The following is an 18387-nucleotide window of genomic DNA, read 5'->3' as shown; positions in this document are numbered from 1 at the left end:
CATGCAAAACGAAGCGCATAATATGTCCTCCATGTGCGCACGGTGCGCGAAGCGCATCGTGCGTACATGGCCCATCTAGCGTAACATGGGCACGTGGTGCGCGCAGCGCACCGCGTGACCACCGTGCGTGCACGGCACTAACTGCGTAAAGTGGGCGCGCGGTGCGCGAAGCGCACCGCGTGCTCACTGTGCGTGCACGGTGCGCGAAGCGCACCGTGCGCGCACGGAACGAACTGCGTTAACTGGGCGCGCACGCCACGAATGGCGTAAAGTAACTTAGCATTTAAAAAACCGTACAAATTCACTGAAAAAACCATAGGTTTCACACACGTTATAGTTAGGAATTAGCATTTAAAAAACCTTGCAAATTCACTGAAAAAACCATAGGTTTCACACATGTTATAGTTAGCTGGACATTTTACTGATAAAAAACCAATGAAATTCCCCCGTTATAGTTAGTGCAGGCAACTATAACTCACGCGACCGCAATCCTCTGCTGATGACATATGTGTCTTTATGAAAAAAAAATATTTGTAATATATGTATAGCTAAAATTTAATGGAAGAAGACATGGGCAAATAAGTGTCTAAATACAGTATTAGCATCAGCAGAGGATTGTGGTCGCGTGAGTTATAGTTGCCTGCACTAACTATAATGGGGGAATTTCATTGGTTTTTTATCAGTAAAATGTCCAGCTAACTATAACATGTGTGAAACCTATGGTTTTTTCAGTGAATATAGATATATATATATATATATATATGCATATATATATATATATATATACTACTTGAATTCCAAATCCGGTGTCAATAATCCGCCGAATGAAGTCGGACACAGACCCAAAGTAAGTGCTCAAATATCTTTTACTCCTTCTTCGCCATGACGCGTTTCAGCTTGTCAAAAACCTTGTTCACATGACATGTCGGAGCCAATCAACAGACATTTTAAAGTGCATATACAAAGCGTAGCAACGTCATATGATCTCACGTCCATAGACATAGACAAAATTAGAAAACCAGAAAATAGCATCGGAACCAACATACGATGTATAAATACATTGCTATCAAATATGTGCCAACAGCTCTATAAATGTAAAATACATTTTATATAACACAAGAGAGATTGACAAAATTGATATGAATGTGTCAAGTGTGTATGTCCACATTATTTTTACATCCATATAAAGAGGATGCCCATAAAATTAATCTGTAAAATACTGATAGTTCCAACGATATAAAGTGGAATATGTTCGTCTAAGAACAGGTTTGTATTGCAAAAGTTCAGCAAATGAGATTGGAGGTGGACGTGCTAACATATTGTGAAAAGTGCCTACAAAACAGAAAAATTACACACAATTTAAAAGAAATATGAATCTAATTACTAGAGTTAGGCAAACAAAAATAACCAAATTGGTTATGTTCCACCTTGACTCTGTTCATTTGAACAGTTTACTATTGAGAAATAAAACTCATGCGTTATAGAGTCAAGCAAGCATCTTGTACATTTAAATATGAGATGGAAACTCAATGTGAGTGAATCACCTAATTTGTCATGAATAGTGCCGCCGCACTACCATATCAAAAGCAAAGAGCGCCAAGGTGCAAATAGTAAAGTGCAAAGTCTACATATTGAACTCATGATTAAAAATCCAAAGAGATATTTAATTCCTTGGGATAAAAGATGAAAAGAGGATATACCTCCTATCCATATACTGGTCAAGATCATAGCAGCAACATAGAAACATTCCCTCAAATTGAAAAATTGATATATAGAAATATAGATATGAAATATCGAATGGAATTAATCAAGTGTATAGCGCAAAAAAGAAAGAAAGGATAGCTATTAGGAAATTTCAATTTGAAAGGTAAGGAGTAAGGGAAGTGCAAATGTTCGCAAAGATAAAATATGTATAAAATATATGTATCAAATATATATATATATATATGTCAGTAAAAGCATATTATCAACAATATTTGATTTGTTAATAAATATATATATCATAATAAATAATCATAAATATGAACAAATACATAAATACATCAAAGACACATTCCTAATATGTTATTCCTTACAAAGATCCTAAGTATTTTTGAACTATACAATGAATAAATTCAAGTTTACACATTCACATTACCTATATCGTAGCACCAAAGTATGAATTGTGGTCAGACACTAGAATTTGTTTAAAAGTACTGTGTTTAGTAGTCATAATCATCATTCATACACATGTATAAAGATCTTCTGTGGCGCTGGGGCCACCTGGTGATTTGGTATCCAATTGGATGATATACCTAGTCTCCAATTGTCTCAGTTTGTGGTCCCTATCTCCACCACGTCCACATATATATATATGAACATATAATTTTATTTTTAGAAATGTCTGCAAATGAGGGGGCATATTTACAAGGAAATGTCGTAGCGTGGAGCTGCGCCCCAAATTTGGCAGCGCTGCGCTCCGACATTTCCAAAACTCAGTGATGTGCCGTATTTACAACAATACAGAGCACCCTGTGTTTTCCCTAGTGCTGGCAGTAAAATTAGCTGCCTAGCACCAACGCAGGAGCGCGTGTACCATAGGGAATGATTGTTTATGTGCAGGAAGGTATCCCTTCAAGCACATAAACAATCAATAATGGCGATTTGTTACTTCTATGTGTGCTGCATTCTACAGCACACATTAAAGTAGCAAATAGTCATTATTTAATGATTGTTTATGTGCAGGAAAGGACATCTCCTTGCACATAAAAAAATCATTAATGGTGTTTTGCTCTTTCCATGAGTGCTGCACAATGCAGCACACATAGAGTAAGCATTGGCAAATGCATTAGATTTCAACTATGTGATTAATAATAAGCTGTTTTTTGTGGTAAGTTGTAGATGCTGAGTAATTGTACAATATAAGTTACAGAAAGTGTCTTAAAGAGTTATGACTTATTTATGTACAAAAAAGGCACTATATTGTGCTGTTACTAGCGGTATAGGGCGAGTAAGTAATAGTAACATTTTGAAAAATGAAATGAAAGAGGGAAATAATAGAATTCGTTGATGTTATATCAATATTGTGTGTTTAGAGGAGTTCTGACAACTTTTGGGCCTGGTGCCACAGCATCTGCTGCACCATTCAAACATGCCCCTAGTTCCTGCAAGATAACTGTATTTATGACTTCCTGTTTAGCGGTAAAATATAGTAATATTTGGTGTTCAGAGGAGTTATGACAACCTTTGGCCCCACTTAACTTCAAGGTAACTGCAATTGTGACTGCCTGTTTAGTGGGCAAATATAGCAATATTATGGGTTTAGAGGAGTTGTGACAACTTTAGGGCCCCGTGCCACTGCACCTGCTGCACCATTCAAATCATGACCCTAGTACCTGAAAGATAACTGCACTTGTGGCTGCCTGTTTAGTTGTAAAATATAGCAATAATCTGTGTTTAGTGCAGTGCCTGGAGCTTCAGATCCCAGTGCCACTCCACCTGTTGCACCATTCCAATCAAGTCCCTTTTAACTGCAAGGTAACTGCACTTGTGACTGCCTGTTTAGTAGTCAAATATAGCACTATTATGTGTTTAGAGGAGTTCTGACAAATTTTGGGCTGGTGCTACTTGCCCCTGCTGCACCATTCCCATCATGACCCTGTTATCTGCAAGGTAACTACACTTGCGACTGCCTGTTTAGTTTAAAATGTAGCATAGCTCTTGTATATTAACTTTGCTTTTAACTTGCAATGTTTATTACGACATTTAAAATTTGATTATAATGACCAAATAGATTAAGTTGAAAAAAATCAATCTGATAATGCCTACAAAGTGCAGAGAAAGGTACTGAGGTATGAATGGGAAATGCCATACATTTTCTAAGGCTAAAGTATCTTTTTATACAACTACATAATAAAAAGCAAGCATTCCAGCATACGGTTAGAAGCTGTCTGCATTTTCCGCGGGAAGAGATCTTATCTTGACAGTGAATGGGACACGGTGCGAACAGCTTTAGTTTAAGTATTGTAAATGCATGCGCCAGGGGAAGTTAACAAAAAAAAAAAGGTTCCACACAAAAGCGAATGACCACAATAATTCGGCAATGAGAACTGACAAGAGCCCCCTTTTAAGATATATTAAATACAAGAAATTTCAAGTGCTGTGCAGGTGAAACATAAAAATGACAATGACCTACACTTGCTAGATAACTGCACTTGTGACTGCCTGTTTAGCTGTAGAATATAGCAATATTTGGTGTTTAGAGGAGTTATGACAACTTTTTACCCCGGTGCCACTGCACCTGCTGCACCATTTAAATCAAGCTCCTATTAACTTCAAGGCAACTGCAATTGTGACTGCTTGTATAGTAGTAAAATAAAGCAATATTAGGTGTTCTAAGGAGTCCTGACAACTTTTGGGCCTAGTGCTCCTGCACCTCCTCGCCATTCAAATAATGCCTACAAAGTGCAAAGAAAGTAACGGAGGCATGAATAAAAAATACCACAAACATTCTAAGGCGAAATATCTGCCTTACACAACTTAGTAATAAAAAGCAAGCATTCCAGCATACTGTTAGAAGCTGTCTGCCTTTTTCCGTGGGAAGAGATCTTATCTTGACAGTGAATGGGGTTTAAATAGTGTGATCAACTTTAGTAGAAGTACCGTAAATGTGTGCAGCCAGGGGAAGTAAACAAATAAACAGTTCCTCACCAAAGCGAATGAACACAGTAATTCAGCAATGGGAACTGATAAGAGCCCCCATTTAAGATATATTAAATACAAGTGATTTCCCAAGCACAGCTCAAGCACTGTGCAGGTGAAACCTTAAAAGCAGAAACAAAGAGAAATAAAAGTATTTCTCCTTGTTGCGCCATTCTGACGCCTGCTAGTGCATGGCATTTGTTTTTGTCGCTGCCTTAGACTCACACCGCCTTGTAAATCTGGGGCAGTGTCAAAATCAATGGATGTTGCAATGGAACGTATAAAGGAAGCGTATTTACAAGGTGACGTTCTGGTGGCGCTATCCCTTTGTAAATATAACCTGAGGTTTCTTTCCATCTGTGCACATTTTTAGGAATTTGTATTACGTCGTTTTGTTACTCTTGTAATTAAGACTTCATTTTCTGTTGTGTTGCTGAGCTTGCAGTGCTGAGATTGCTGCTGGATAATTTAATGTCCTTGTTCTATGATAAATGTGCAAACAAGGCTATTTTTAACATGAGCTTCCATTGTCCGTGGCTTGCAAATGTAATTATTGTTAAAGGTGATTGTGTCCCTGTTTGTGGGGGTCCAGTTGAATAAGTGATGCCTGATGCGCCCTCTTGTTTTTTATGGCCAAAGCTGAGGCTGATTTTTCGTGTTTTGTTATGTACCGATGAGTTTGTTACTGTACGCATATTGAAAGCCTTCTTTCTGTTTTGTAGGATTTTTCTCTTTGTGTTGGCAGAAAAATCAAATTTTTATCATTGTTATGAGTGGACTTCACCAAGGACCCTATTTGTACCTTGGAATCGAACTTTTCAGGAAATTGCTTACACATGGCTTTTATGAAGTTGGCATAATTATGAATTCATTTCTGTATTTTATTGCGCTTCTGAGTCTTGCTAGCTGTGTTTGTTGTGCAATGTTTTCCCTATTCTTGTGGCAGGGATATGATGTAGTAAGGTCTTGAAATCAGAGGACGGGTGTGTTCATTCTTTCTAAATATAACCAAGTAAAACTAACAAGCAGCACTCTGTACTTCAACACTTGCATATTTGGACATCTAATTAGAATAGCTATATAGTGCATTTTACATTTTTGGCACAATGCAATTTGTTTTACTTTTGCACTGTAAAAACGTACGTTTCTTCATAAAAGTGCAACAAAACAAATGCATCCATTCCTTTTTCATGTAAACATTACACAGCTTCACTCACAAAATGCTGAATAAAAGTAAAATAAAAAATGCTGATGCCAGACCTAAGGCTGCCTTTGCTTCTCCCTCCTCTGATTATGCAGTATCTGGAAACTCCCTATGGCAGCCAATGCAGAACCGTTACAGGGCCGTGCCACTGCCATTTCTGTACAGACAACTGCATAAGCATGAAATAAAAAATACCAAAAAACTAAGTTCCAACTTTACATGGCTGTGCACAGTTGGATGCCAACTGGAGTAGTAGAAAAAACAGAATGTGTAGGTTGGAAGTAGCAGGGCAGATTTACAAGCCCCTTGCAACACTTTTGTCACATAGCGGCGGTGTAAAAAATGCGGCCAATTTACAACGTGACGCATCTGGGGAGATGTGTCACGTTGTAAAGCCCTGCGTCACAATATACCTGCGTCAGGTATAATGTATGCAGGGTGGGTGTTCCCACGCAAAAATGCCTCATAGAAGTAGCGCAGTGAAATCTTCCAGCTTTCACTGCGTCACTTCTAGGACACCACTGCATCAAAACCTTATGGCTGCTTGAAGCAGGTATAAGGAGTGACGCAGTGTAGTGGGAATAGGCCTCAAAATGCATTGCTGGAGTTGCATCGTGCTTACGACACGACAATGCGTGACTATTGCCCCAACAGATGCGTCAGAATTTCTGACGCATCAGTCAATCCTTGCGGCATGGTGTGCCGTATTGTAAATAAGGCACATCCATAGTAGCGCAAGGGTTTGTCTGGGTGGCGCATGGAAAGTGACGCATCTGTACAACTGTGTCACTTTTTTGTAATCTGCCCCACGTATTTAACTGAAGGAGAGGAACTAACATATTACAAAAGGGAAGGTTTTGTAGAGAAATTTACAAATTCTTTGGAGTCAACTATGCCTGTCTCTGAGTCGAGACTTAAAAAGATATGAGCTACAGACAGCTTAAGCTCTCTGTGGGCATCCCCATTTTTTTCCAGTAGATAACATATACTTAGATTCGGATATTGATCAGCCCCTTGTTCATGATTGGATGGCTTTGGGATCTACCTTAGGTGTCCTCCCTTTTATGGTAAATAAAAAATGCCCACTGTGCGCCATGGCACATGCACACGCACATATGTCACGACTCATGTGCATGCGCACATGAGTCATGTGCATGGTCATCCAAGCATGGTTTTTCTTTAATAAAAAATGAATCGCAAGATTGCCAGCCGTGCCTGTGCATGTGTAATGATACATGCGTTCATTGTGACTGGCAATGAAAAAAAAAACATTGGCAGGGCCTTTTAGAGCCTAGACTTATTGGCTTTGCCAACTCTTTTTGTATTATTTCACTTAGCGATACAGTTTCTTAATTAATGCAATTATTTTCCAACATATCTATATTTAAAGCACCCGTTTGTCTATCATGGACCGCACACCCCAGAACTGACATCTTTGCTTATATCCTGCTCACTACCAGTCTGGTGATGGAGCCTAGTTCCAAATTTCAAAACACAGTTAGTGCTTCCTGTGAGAAAGTGCCCTCTTTCTGCATGGTTTCCCCCACTTTTTGCTGATTGCTGATGTGTTTTGACAGAGTGTGCCCTGGGCTTCTGCTAATCATGTACCCAGGGCTTATGTTCTTTCCCTAAAACTGCATTGAAGTCTAAACCCAATTGGCATCTCTGACCACAGGTCAGACCCTGGTAAATGATACCACAGGTTCCCAGGGCACTGTGACCAGAGAAGGCCTCTAAGGGCTGCAGCACTTATTGTGCCACCTTTAAAGGTCCTTTACCCTGACGCTCACACACTGCCTTTGCAGGCTGCATGTCTTGGTGCAGAACAAAGTGAAGAGTCGACATGGCACACAACCCTGTGTGCCATGCCTACAACCCACTGCCCTGGCATAGATCAGTCACCCCTCTAGCTTGGTGCACTATACCAGTGGTGAGGGTACAGGTGCATTCTTAGACATTGTAAATGCAGTGCTGCCATTAAGAGTATATGGTGCTGGGAGTTTGTCATTACGAGCTCCACAGAACCATAATGGCTACACTGAAAACTGAGAAGTTTGGTATACAACTTCTTAGCACATTAAACCCACACTAATGCTAGTGTGGAATTTAATGAAAAACGCACACATTTTAGAGATGCCCCCTGAAAACTAACCTACCACTAGTGTCCAGACTGAGTGGCTGCTTTCAGCTGCCACCACCAGACATGTTTCTGGACCCCTGGGTTGAGAGCCTGCTGCTCTCTGGGGCCTGAAACAATGCACATCCTGGGACGACGTGCCAAGCCTCCTCCACCAGGATGGGCCGGTTTCATGAAGGGGAAGCTTCAAGGGCTTGCCACCTTTGTGAGCTTCCCCAGGCCACTTGCTGCTCTCAGCAACTCGTCCTCACTGGTTCTGACCCCTACTTCCATCCCACAGGTGGGGGAAGCGAGGTTAAGCACAACTCTCAGTCCACGCCATCTTGAAGGTGGGGGGACTCAGCCAACCAGGGACAGGCTCATGCCCCCCTCCCACTGGAGGGTAGCATAATAGGGGGTGTACCCACCCCAGGGAAGGGACCCATTGATTTCTGCCTTTTACCTACCTGTAACACCCCTAAATCTAGTATTTAGGGGCACCCCTGGACCTTGTTTGCTCAGACAAGAATCTGCAACAACAAGAAGACGAAGAAGGACCGAACAGCCATGCAGCAGCTAACAAGAGGAAGACGCCCACTGACTTGGCCCCAGCCCTACCGGCATGTCTCCCCCTTTAATCTGCTAAATCCCGGTGTGTCCTGCAGCCAGCAACCTCGAAAACCCCGGAGGACCTGCCTGCCTTCAACTACAAAGACTGGGGTATATTCTCAAGAATGTACGATAATCATCTCCAAAATCGGTTAACACAATCTTTCATATGCCATCGCTATCGCAGGAAAATAACTCCGTGTCAACATCGTATTCTCAACAGGGCGGTAACATGCAATAGTTTCCTGACAATGTGTCAAATGTCCGCGAAAACATTACCGGGACGTCGATAAAAATCAAAACCCGAACGCGAAAAAAGTGGCGATGGGCCCAACCGCGATGACAAAATCAGCGATAAGCTGTGCCAGGCCTGCAATTCACACACGTCAGGCGGGAAACATCACCATAAAAGCAGACAAAAAAACACAAACAAAAACAAACCAACTGCGTGTCATTGGCGACAAAAAATTGAATATGGCAGTCCATCGTGGACAAGGTGAATGCAATCGGAGTGCTGAGGAGGACAATGGAAGAGGTCAAGAGGCGCTGGAATGATGTGAAGCGCAAAACCAAGCATAAACTCACCAACAACCAGAAGGCAGCAATGCAGACTGGAGGTGGGAGTCCAGCGCCACAGAAGTAGCTGGACAAGATGGAGGAAATGGTGTCCACAGTCATCAGTGTGGAGACGGTGGCAGGAGTTGGGGGACCGGACACTGCTCGACAGGAGCCGACACAACAGCAAGAGGGTGAGTAACGACCAGGGACTGGGGGCACCGGGGGAGATGGGCACAATGGCACAAATGCACAATTAAGCAAAGCACAGTGCCCACCCACAATGACTCTGGAGCATGTACCTGATCCCCTTGGCACACTGAAGCACACCTAGAAACTGCAAGTAGGCCCTGTCGACTATGTGCCCAGAGGGGGCCATCCCCACACATCACTAATCTCGCAACAAACCCATGCACATGTGCTGAACCCAGCAAAGCTGCGGGTCCTCGACACACACTGACAATGCAAGTGACACTGCATGATGATTAGCATGGCTGCAGTCCAATTATCATGACATGGTGCACGCCACAACACTGAGGGGCTGAGTGTGGACCACATCCATAAAGGAGCAGGTCACACTCTGATACATCCACGTGCACAAACAACCCCTGACATCAACAAGACATTTGCGGACAAACCATGCCCAAGAGTCCCAACTCCCACCAAGAGCCCAATTTACTAAAGTCTGCAACATCTCAGCACTGTATAAGCACAAAATTGAAAGGCACACCGCCGAAAGGGATAAGGGCCAGCAAAATCAGAGCTGCAGGGGCGACTCTCCCACAATGCAGCATACACACATAAGAAGCAGAGCACATCAACAGTGACAGCAATGTGGTACAAACTGCAACACGTTCACAACAGAACAGAGGACACAACTGCTGCCGCTTGTGTGTAGATACTGGCCAATCACATTTGGCATAGCAGGGAAATGTGAGATGATGATGTACAAACACACATCCGTGATATTGTCAAAATGACCACTGTCCCACATCAAATAGGCAGCTCCTCCCATACAGTCACAATGTACATTGTCATGCAGTCTGTATGTAAACTTGTACAATGCTTCAACATACATGTGAACACAATGTTAAACTGCATCTCCTCTTCACAATGCAGAGAGAGAATCAACACCTCATGCAGAGCAGACCCAACAACTCTTCACTGATGACGAAGAGGACCTCCCCACCTTCGACACCGACGCCCTCCAACAGCTCATGGACACCCTCAGCTTCCCACCCCCAGGAGCAGGGCAGCCCATCCGCATTGAAGAGACTTCACCCCCTGCACAGACCACACAGCAGGAAGCACCAACCACCACGGCTGTCTCCTAGGACCCACACGAATAACACATGGTCTTCCAATAACGTGTGTTAGGGTGCCAGGAGAAGATGGCTGAACAGGTGCGGGTGGGGTTCGACCTAATTGCAGCCAAACTAGATGCCATATGTGGGTGTCTAAGTCCCATCAGGGACCACTTACAGTCCCTAACAGACACCCACAGTCCGCTCCATGCTCTCTGACGATCCATGGATGACATCGCTGGAGTCCTGACTCTGAGACAAAGACAACTGTCTAATCAGAGTGGCTCCAGCGGTGTCATCCGGGAGTTGGGACACATCCGGAGGACCATGGAGAACATGGAGCGGGTGCAGGTGAAAAGAATGGCTGCCTCAGCTGCCCACCAGCGTGATGTAGCTGGGATCTACCATGCCCTGCAGATTCTCACAATGGCATTGCTGCCACAAGGCCTGGAGCAGATGAATGCTGCTACTGCTTTGGCATCCACAACTCCGTCCCCTGATGTGTCAGAGCCACACAGTGCTGGAGACAGAACACCACCACCCACATGTGAGGCACATTAAACTTCAGAGGACAAAGATGCGGATGATTCTGCCTTACTGGTAAGAAGGAAGCAGTAGCATTCATCTCCGCCATATGGCCTGTTTCTGCTTGGTTCTGCCCTCTGCATCATCACTTTCCACTGTCCCCCGATGCACTCTGCGACACTCACCTTGGACCTTGACATGGACTGCCATATTCTGTTTGGTCACCAATGACACAGCTATCAGACTGCGGACTGAACTCTTCCTCTTCCGATGTACTTGTCATTCCCTGAAGGACTCTGGCTAGCCCTCCACGGGCCAACAATGTAAAGTGTGGTTTGCATGGCCCTGTCCTGCTCCAGCTACAACACTCCACTGAATGTGCATTAAACATTCAATTTCACACAGATGTGTAACTGTCACGGAGCACCAAGTGAAGTCCCAGAGAGAGTGAAATGCTTAACTGGGGTTATCTATATTCAGTAAATCAAAAACAGTTTAAGGAGCAGTCTTAGATCCCTTGTTGCCGTCTTCAGGGCTCGTCTCCCTCTAGAGATACTCAACACCACTTCTTTAGGGCACAGGACTCCCGGATGGCTCGAGAAATAAAGAAAAGAAAGAGGCTCTTGTTAGTGCAAACGTTGAGGCCAAAATGAGGGGAAGGAGTGAGGGGCACAACACCTCCTACAGAATAGAGTGCGAGATGGGGAAGCCGTCACCAGGCAGTTGCAGGAAAGCAAGATGGAATATACGCTTGGCCGGTCTCCAGAGATTAGAGACCCGATGCCGTACGATTACCCTCCATTTGGTCTGAGACCGACATGCCCACCCGACACCCGGATCGCCGAAGGCGTGCACGCACCTGTTGAAGCCACGACCCTCCTGGGCTGTGGCGGGGCGGTGCGTCCTCCTTGTGGTCCCGGGGCTCCTTTGGCAGGCACTCGTCTGGTCCTCCGCTCTTCGGAAGCACCGGCTCTCGTCCTTCGGAATCGCAAGGGGTTCCGCTCCAGGTTCTCGCTCTCTTCCAGTCGTCGACACTTCGTCTCGCGTCCTCCCAGGTGATATGGCTCTCAGTGACTGGTCCCTCCGCCCTCCAGGAGGCGTGTCCCTATTACTCAGCGGAATCCTTAAAGGGCCAGCTGTATTTGCGAACGTGGCTTTCCTCAGCCTCGGGACCCGGCAACTGTGGAGGAAAGAAGAGACAGCTAGTGTCTCTTGTTTGGGCCCCATAGGCCTTGGAGTCCGGCACACCCCACCCCCAGAGTCTTCCCGATTGGGGAGGAGGGGACATCGCGACAAAAAGTCAGCATTCAAGTTTTGGGAACCCTTTCGATGGAGGAACTCGAAGGTGAAAGGTTGGAGAGAAAGGAACCATCTCATGACACGGGGATTGTTGCCTCTGTTTCTTCACATCCACACAACAGGGGCGTGGTCCGTATAGAGGGTGAATCGGCGCACCTCCAAATAATACCTCAGTTTCTCAATGGCCCACTTAATGGCGAGACATTCCTTCTCGATAACGAGGTAATGTTCCTCTTGAGGGAAGAGCCCCCGGCTAATGAAGAGCACGGGACGTTCGAGGCCGTCATCCTCGAGTTGGTACAAGACAGCCCCGATACCAACATCTGAGGCATCAGTTTGTAGAATGAAAGGGCGGTTGTGGTCAGGGGAAACAAGCACGGGTCCTTGAGTGATAGCGTCTTTCAGTCTTTGGAACGCTGTTAAGGCGGCAGTTGTGGGGTGTGTCAGGAAATGGTTGGGGACCCCCTTCTTTAACAGGTCCGTGAGAGGGGCGGCTATCTCCGCATAAAGGGGAACAAACCTTTGATAGTAGCCCAGAAGACCCAAAAAGGCCCTGACCTCTTTTTTTGGTAGTGGGAAAAGGGACCTGGGTGATGGCTTTGATCTTTTCTTGTTGGGGTTCAATGCATCCGTTTCCTAACAGATAGCCCAGATACCTGACCTTTGAAAACCACATCCTAGATTTACGGGAGTTGATGTGTAAACCCGCCTTCTGTAATGCCAGACACATTCGCTGGCAATGTTGTAAATGCTCCTCCCAGGAAGAGCTAAAGATGATAATGTCATCTAGATAAGCAGAGGAGAAAGACCTGAGCAGTTGTAATACCTTATTCATTAGTCGTTGAAATGTCGCTGGGGCACCGTGGAGCCCAAAAGGCAGGACAGTGAATTCAAAAAGACCATCCGGGGTGATGAAGGCAGTCTTCTCTTGGTCGCATTTGCGTAACGGTACCTGCCAATATCCCTTCATCAGGTCAAGAGTGGATATATACTGCGCGTCTCCTAGCTGCTCTATCAGTTCATCCACCCGAGGCAAGGGGTAGGCATCCAGCTTGGAGATCGAGTTGACCTGGCGAAAGTCGATACAGAACCTGATACTACCATTGGGTTTGGGTACTAGAATGATGGGGGAGGACCAATTACTATGTGAGGGCTGTATTACACCCATTTCCAGCATGTTTTTGATTTCGGTGGATACAGCCTCCCTTCGTCCTGCGGGTATCAGGTAAGGTCGTAGCCGAATTGTTTGGCCGGGGGGGTTGTCTATGTGGTGTTCAACCAAAGTGGTGCGCCCTGGGTGGTCTGAAAAAAGCGATGCAAAAGGCACCAGCCTCTCTAATAGGGCGTCCTGTTGTTCGGTTGTTAACCCCTCATTTACTATCAAGTGGTCTAGGGTAGTTGGACAGGGTGTTTGAGGCATGATCAGATGGTTAGCGAAGGGGGTAGGACCTATCCACTTTTTTGAGAGATTGATGCGATAGGTCTGAGTGCGATGTGGTGTGACCTGCAATCGATAAGTGGTGCTTCCTATTGTCTCCGCAACCCGGTATGGTCCACTCATTTTTAGCTTTGCCAAGAGCCACCGGTAACAACACCAGGGCCCAATCACCATCCTGAGGGCCCTCCATTTCTTTCCCTTGTCGTATTGCTGTTTGTGTTGGTGCTGTGCCTTTTCGAGGTTTGTCATGGCTAATTCTCTTAGTTTACCTAGGTGGGTTTTTAGCTGCTGGGTGTACTCGAGGACCTCGCTGGTATCATTGGTAACCCTTTCCTAGGCCTCCTTTGTCATCTCCAACAGTGTCCTGGGTTGCCTCCCATACAACATCTCAAAAGAGGAGCAGCCCAGACTGCTTTGAACCTGTCCCCGAATGACAAAAAGGGCCAAGTGTAGAAGGCGATCCCAGTGTTTCCCCTCGAGTGACAACATCTTTTTAACGTCAGTTTCAAGGTCCCATTATATCTCTCGACCAGGCCGTCGGTCTGGGGATGATAGACCGAGGTACGTAACGGTTGAACGTCTAACATCTTACAAACCTGGGTCATTAGCCTAAAATACTCTAAGAGTTTGTCGGCAACATTGGTTGTGGTAGGGGACTTTAGAGGGAAGGCTTCCGGGAATCGGGTGCAATAATCAACCAGTACCAGAACATGCTGATAGCCTTTTCCAGATTTAGGCAAAGGCCCGATCAAATCCATACCTACCCGCTCAAAAGGTTTACCTATGATGGGGAGGGGTTGGAGAGGAAAACCAGCGCGATTTATAGGGATTCTTCCTCTTACATATGGAACATTCCGGGCAATATCATTTTATGTGGGCGCAAATGCCAGGCCAGTAAAAGTATCTCAACAGAGTCTGGGTAGTTTTTTGGGCTCCTGTGTGTCCCGCTAGGAGGTGGGAGTGTGCAAAAGAAATATCTGTTCCCGGGAACTGTTTTGGTACCAGGAGCTGGGGTTCTTCTTGCGCACCCCCTACTCAATACACTGAGCCGTTATTTATCTTAAAGTGAGGATACCTAGGTTGGTTGGGGTCCTGTGGCAAGCGAGCCTGTTGCCAGGCCTGGTTCAAGGTAGGATCATTAAGTTGTGCCCAACTGAACCCTTTGTCACCCTCCCACGGCTCTTGGGCTAAGAGGGTTCTGGGGATTTTCTCGGTCACTTTGTAAGACTCAGGAGACTGATCTCTGACTTTGGCCAACAATAAGGAAAGGAACCGGGGGTTATCTATACCCAGAATTTGCTCCTCGGGAAGAGATGGGAGTATCCCAACGGTCACTCCTGAGAGCGATCCGTCCGGGCACTCAAGGGTTAGGTTGGCAGTGGGATAGGCTTTAACATCCCCATGAACACACCGTATAAAGATCCTTTCTCCCTGAAGCAGTGGTTCCCGTTGTACCAAATCCCCCCTGACTACTGACTGTCTACACCTTGAGTCAAGGAGAGCGGTAACAGGGATGCTGTTCAGGCAAAGACTTACATAAAAACAGGTCCCCATTTCATCGGTGTACAGCAGGGGACGGGGTACATTACTGACGTCCATCGGTTCTTCCATCTGCTTTTTTGGACATGTACGGGAGATGTGTCCCCAGTCCCTGCACTCGAAGCACTGGGGGCCTCGGTTCATGGGTGTCTCGTACCTGGGTTGTCTTGCTCTGTCTGGCTTTTTGATAGGGTGAAGCGGTTTCCGGGGCGTAGGTAGGGACCTCGCAGGTTTTTCAGGCTCCCATGAGGATCCCCTGGCCTGAGCCCGAGAGAAGGAGGCGGCCATCTCAACAGCTTGTTCTGGGCTCAAATTGGTATGTTGGTGAAGCCAGTGCTGGGTGGGGTATGGCAATCCTTTAATGAACTGTTCCAGGTATATGGCGTGCAAGACCTGTTCTTTCGTGTTTGTCTCAGGCTTGAGCCACTTATCTGCAGCTATCTTTAGTTTAAAGTAAAGGGTCTTTGCCGTGTTTCTGGGAGCTCTCCTCTCTTTCCGAAACCGTATCCAATAGGTCTCAGCATCTAGACCTAGGTGGTCAAGGATTACTGCATTGACCTCTTCATAGGGGGTGACTCCAGCGGGATTGGCTACTTGGTAGGCTGTCTGAGCATCTCCCATCAGGAGAGGCGCAAGAAAAAATGGCCATTTGGCCACAGGCCAGCCAGACGCCCTTGCTGCCCTTTCAAAATTCAACAGGAAGGCGTCAGGGTCTTCTCCAGCCACATATTTCTGTAGTGCAACGGTGGGAACGGAAGCCATAGTTTTGTTTGACTTTTGACCAGCAGAGGAATGTTCCGCCTCCTCCCCAACTCGTAGTATAGCATCCATTTGTCCCTTCATGAGGTCTTTAAACATTTCGCGATCCGCTTGTGCGGAGGTGAGTTGTCTCTCCACAACCCACTCTAGCTTTTTCTGGCCCTCGACCATGTGCTGAATTAAATTCTCCATTTTGGGCTCCCAATGGAAGGTGGGACCGGGCAGAAACACCACGTGTCACGGAGCGCCAAATGAAGTCCCAGAGAGAGTGAAATGCTTTACTGGGGTTATCTTTATTCACTAAATCAAAAACAGTTTTAAGGAGCAGTTTTAGTTCCCTTGTTGCAGTCTTCAGGGCTCCTCTCCCTCTAAAGATACTTGACACCACTTCTTTAGAGCACAGGACTCTCGGATGGCTCGAGAAATAAAGAAAAGAAAGAGGCACTTGTTAGTGCAAACGTTGAGGCCAAAACGAGGGGAAGGAGTGAGGGACACAACACCTCCTACGGAATAGAGTGCGGGATGGGGAAGCCGTCACCAGGGAGTTGCAGGAAAGCAAGACGGAATATACGCGCGGCCGGTCTCCAGAGATTGGAGACCCGATGCTGTACGATTACCCTCCGTTTGGTCTGAGACCGACATGACCACCTGACACCCAGATCCCCGAAGGCTTGCACGCACCTGTTGAAGCCATGACCCTCCTGGGCCATGGCGGGGCGATGCGTCCTCCTTGTGGTCCCGGGGCTCCTTCGGCAGGCACTCGTCTGGTCCTCCGCTCTTCGGAAGCACCGGCTCTATTCCTTCGGCGTCGCAAGAGGTTCTGCTCCAGGCTCTCTCTCTCTTCCGGTCGTCGATACTTCCTCTCGCGTCCTCCCAGGTGATATGGCTCTCAGTGACTTGTCCGTCCGCCCTCCAGGAGGCGTGTCCTAATTCCTCAGCGGAATCCTGAAAGGGCCAGCTGTATTTGCGAACATGGCTTTCCTCAGCCTCGGGACTCGGCAACTGTGGAGGAAACTAGAGACCGCTAGGTAGAAGTGTCTCTTGTTTGGGCCCCATAGGCCTTGGAGTCCGACAGTAACATATGCCAGGCCAGCCCACTTCGCTTACGCTTACAGGGGGGGACGACAACGCTACATGTCCCAGGTCTTCCCTGTAGTGATATGCTGATCACAGGTCTAGTTGTCAGCATGCCACAGCCACTCCCTGAGGGCTGGTTTACAAACACACCACACCCGTCCATCACAGGCGTCACAGGAAATGTGACCCTGCCAATAAAACGCGCAGGGCACACGTGCTTGAGGCCATTTCCTCTATCTATCTGAGTGTGTCTGTGTGATCTTTATATATGCATGAGGGCCTAGGGCCCTACCACATCACATTCCCCACTGCCGGAGGTGACATGATGGCGTCTGCACCACGAGACTCAATCATAAAGGGCCCATGACTTGTGGTGCACAGAGTTGTTGGCAGCCGATGCACTTTGGCCGGCACAGGCCTACCGCCATGTGGCGATGACTTGCGGTGCACTGAGTTAGTGGCACCAGAGCTGAGCGGGTGTGCATCCTGCGATGATGCGTAAGTCTCGATACGCCATCCTGCCAATCAAGATTCGATTTGAATTGTGAGCCCAGCTGGACCGCAGTGTACGCCGAAGACAGCAGGGTGCACAGACATGACTCCGCGGCACGGTAAAGCAGGGTGCGCTAGTGGCCTGTGGCGCAGAATCCCGCGATCGGCTGAGTAGATTGCACCGGCACATGGTGGGCCCTCTTGGAGACACGCCGTTGGCGGCAGGTGAGCATTGAGGCCTGGGTGTGCAGGGGTGGGCAGTCATCGCTGGGCGGCGGACCAGTCTGGGGACCAGGGCTGGGGTGCAGCAGGTGCACAGGATCGCGTAGGCACCACCGGTCACGTCAGCGCCCTCACGGCTGGTTGGGGGAGTGATGGTGCATGGGTATCAAGCTGATACAAACCGTGATGCTTACAGGTATGAGAAATCCTGAAACATGAGACCGTAACAGAAGTTTGTGTGACCGTAACCTTCCTTTTCTTTCCTACGAAGGTTATGACCACACGTACTTCTGTTATGGTCTTTTTGAGCAGGATTTGTCTTTCCTGTAAGCATTCCGGTTTGTCCATGATATACACTGTACCAGATTATGTTTGTGACTATACAGACGCTTGACCATTGTCACCATTTGCCCAACAGGTTTCTGAAGACTGACTTCCGGAGTATGGAATTATATTGGGGAGTTCCCGCAGCATTTGCAGTTACTTGAACCCACACGTTGCCCTGATGAAGTTCCCCGTTGGGCGTTGGCTGTGCTTTTCGTATTGTTTATTTGTGTATTTGTAATAA

The sequence above is a fragment of the Triturus cristatus genome, chromosome 5_2, assembly GCF_964204655.1.
Source record: "Triturus cristatus chromosome 5_2, aTriCri1.1, whole genome shotgun sequence".
NCBI classification, from domain to species: domain Eukaryota; kingdom Metazoa; phylum Chordata; class Amphibia; order Caudata; family Salamandridae; genus Triturus; species Triturus cristatus.
This window is presented reverse-complemented; position numbering follows the sequence as displayed.